The sequence below is a fragment of the Enhydra lutris genome, unplaced genomic scaffold (genome assembly GCF_002288905.1).
Source record: "Enhydra lutris kenyoni isolate GAN:26980312 unplaced genomic scaffold, ASM228890v2 scaffoldscaffold11, whole genome shotgun sequence".
Lineage (NCBI taxonomy): Eukaryota > Metazoa > Chordata > Mammalia > Carnivora > Mustelidae > Enhydra > Enhydra lutris.
In genome coordinates, this window is record NW_019154095.1 from 6,826,672 (window position 1) to 6,830,146 (window position 3,475).

Here is a 3,475-nt window from a genome sequence, read left to right on the forward strand (position 1 = left end):
CTCCTGAGGACAATTACCCATCCTTTTTTTAAAAGTGAGGTAAGAACCCTTAACATGAGACTTACCCTGTTAAGAAATGTTTAAGTGCGTGATACGGTATTTCAACCACAGACACAATGTTGTATCGCTAGAACTTACTCATCTTGCATAACCATAACTTTGCACCCACTAAAGATCCATCATTTCTGAGGAGAATAATAGCTAATGAGCACAAGTATTTCCTCTCTTGCATACGTAATAAAAAAACCCCTACTTATCAGAGAATTTATGTAAATTGGCGATGCTCCTGGATTTATATGTAAGTACTGGTTTTCACCATGCCTTCACTACCCCTTAAGTATCACCCTTGCATGAGTATGTCTGAGTGTGGATTAAATATGGAACACATTCATCCAGAAAGAAGCCTGGAAAGGCAGCATTCTGGAAAGAGGTCTATCTATGCACCTAGTTTTTTTTCTTTATGAGCTGCAGAAGCTTGATAATAACCTAGATAGATACCCACACGTAACAAAAGCACAAAAGATTTATTTTTTTTAGAACATAGCATCTCTTTTATTTTCCTGATTTTTTGAGATATAATTAACATCATAAATGATTATCTTTTTTTCTCTTTTTTCTAGTTTTATTGGGATATAATTGACATACAGCACGGTATAAGTTTAAGGCAAACAGCATAATGATTTGATCTGCATGAATCTATCACAAAATGATTACCACAGGTTCAGTTAATATCCACCATTTCATATAAATACCAAAAAAAGAAAGCAAAGAAAAAAAATGTTTTTCCATGTAATGAGTAGAGAGAATTTGCAACTCATGAAAGCTAAAGAAAGATGTAGAGAGAATGATGGGTTCAAAAGTTTGTAACATGAGTTATAAACAGTTTATGAATAATTACCTTGAGTCTAAAAATAATCACCACATACACATGTCTCATAGCAAATTACACTATTTCTTCACTTTGGATCTATAAAGATATCCCTGAAGCTGCTTTTGATTAGGGATGCTTAACACAAAATTCTAAGATAAACAGCAGAGGGGTTCTGTCCATGGAACATCCCACCCTTCTTACTTCACCAAGGAGACCTCTATTGCTGGTCTGTTGGGAGAGTAGGGGTTAGCAGATGGTGTGAACTGACTAAGTTTAAGAAGAATGAGCATTTTAACAAAGTAGGAGAGACTAAACTGGACTGGAATCGGTGCCATTTTGATGGAGAAAATGCAGAGATTTTTTTTTTTTTTTAGAGTTAATGTGTATGTATTCTTGAGATTTGAGAAGATACAGTTTGATCAATAAGATGACAACAGGATCCTATGAGAAAGGCATAATTTGAGAGAGAGGATTACTTGCAAAAACATGAGTATTTAAAAATAAATGAAAATCTAATATCTGAACATGAAAAATCCCTATATGGTGAAAAATGGAAGGCACTACCAAAGGAGAGATTGGTGATCTAAAAAATAATAATAATAACAATTACAAATTGGAAGTTGAGAGCAAAAATGGAAAGGCATGGAAATTATAGGCAAAAGATGGTAGATGGGGAAGATGGTCCCAGGTCAACCAGGGTTTAAGCCGTTGGTATTCCAGAAAGAGAGAAGGGAAATAAGGAAGCAAAGAATATGTAGGGTTAAGTATCTCACCTATGAGAAGAGCATGTATTGGTAGATAAGAATGAAGTTCTAACCCAGCAAAATTATTAACACATACAAAAGAGAAAACATGACCAATAAACAAATGAAAAAATGTACAACTACACAGTAATCAGAGTTTGCCTGATTCCAGAACTGAATCTCTGCTTTTCACCCATCAGAGTGAAAAGAATTAGTTAACTTTTGATAATATCAAAATAATATCAAAGAGTGTAGAAAAACAGGTATTTTAATACATTGCTAATGGGAATATGAATGGATATTCATTCCTTAAAGGGCTATTTGTACATATGAAGATTTTAAACACATGCACACTCCAAACTAACCCTGCCAGTTCTCAGTACTGAACACAATCTCTTAAAGACAGATGGGCTGAGATGCTTGTAACATTGTTGTGTGTAATGTCAGAATGAAGAGTCTAGTAAGTATGGTGCCTCCATACAATGGAATATTCTACACCCAGTAAAATCAAAAGATGAAATGACATACACTTTTGTATAGGGATTTCATAGATGTCATTTTTTAAAAAAAGATTTATTTTATTTATTGCAGAGAGAGGAAAAGGGCACATGTGAACTTGAGTAGGTAGGGTAAAGGGAAAGAAGCATAGTCCCTTCTGAGTGGGGAGCCCCATGCTGGACTCGATCTGGAACCCCAGGATCATGACCTGAGCCAAAATCAAGAGTTGGAGCCTTCATTGATTAAGCCACCCAGGGCCCCTCATTGATGTCGTTGTAAGTCAAAAGTGAAAGTTACAGTTAACATGCCATTTTCCTGGTGGCTGCTGAGCAGAATTTCCCTAAATTGTTCTTTGGTCCTTGGAATACGTGTAATGGATGCGAAATGTGATGGAGTTTGGTTAACAGAAGGCAAATTCTGAAACAGACACATGAAGCAGGGAAGTAAATGGATGATGTCTGCCCACCCCGGCTTGCTCTATGATGCCTCCCCTGTCTTATTTCTCATGGCTCAGTAGGTTTGGGAAGCTGGTTAGGACAGACCATTGGATGATCCCTCTTTTGAGAAAAGGGGCAGACCAGAGGGCACTCTCACTGTCTGTGGCTCCATTTCCTGTTCTGTCCATTGAAGAAGCTCCACTCCAACAAGATCCCAGTGAGCCCCTCTTCCCACAGTTGCAGGAGGGTGGGCACCCTGCTCTATGGAGGTTAGGGTCCTCTCACCTGGCAGAGCCATTGTGGTCCCGACCCCCAATGCCCACCTCCTTTGGGGCTGCTGTCTTACTGATGAGGAGTCAAGTATTCTCTATCCTCATTTATGTTTCCCACAAGTGTTCTTGCATGTGGAGGCCTGTCTCCTGTCGTCTTCCAGCCTACAATATTCCATAAAATCACAGGAGGGACTGGGGCCTGCTTATCCTGATTAACTTTTGTTGGTGGGTTACTTTTGAAAAGCAAATGTTGCTGGACATCCTCCCTGTCCTTCAAGATCTGAGCAAAATCAGAAATTTCATAGGATTATTTGCTCTTGGGTAGATGGTGGAAGGAAGGCCTACCTAGTTGGCCCTTATTACAAAGAGTGACTCTGTCTGGTGTTCTTGCTCCTACCATCCTCAGGACAGTTCCTGCAGTCCTGCAGGATTTCCATTCTAGTCACGGAAAATGCATCCCTACTGCAATTCTCCCCAGGGCCTCATTAGAAACACGAAGACATGGGGCGCCTGGGTGGCTCAGTGGGTTAAGCCGCTGCCTTCAGCTCAGGTCATGATCTCAGGGTCCTGGGATCGAGCCCCGCATCGGGCTCTCTGCCGGCAGGGAGCCTGCTTCCTCCTCTCTCTCTGCCTGCCTCTCTGCCTGCTTGTGAT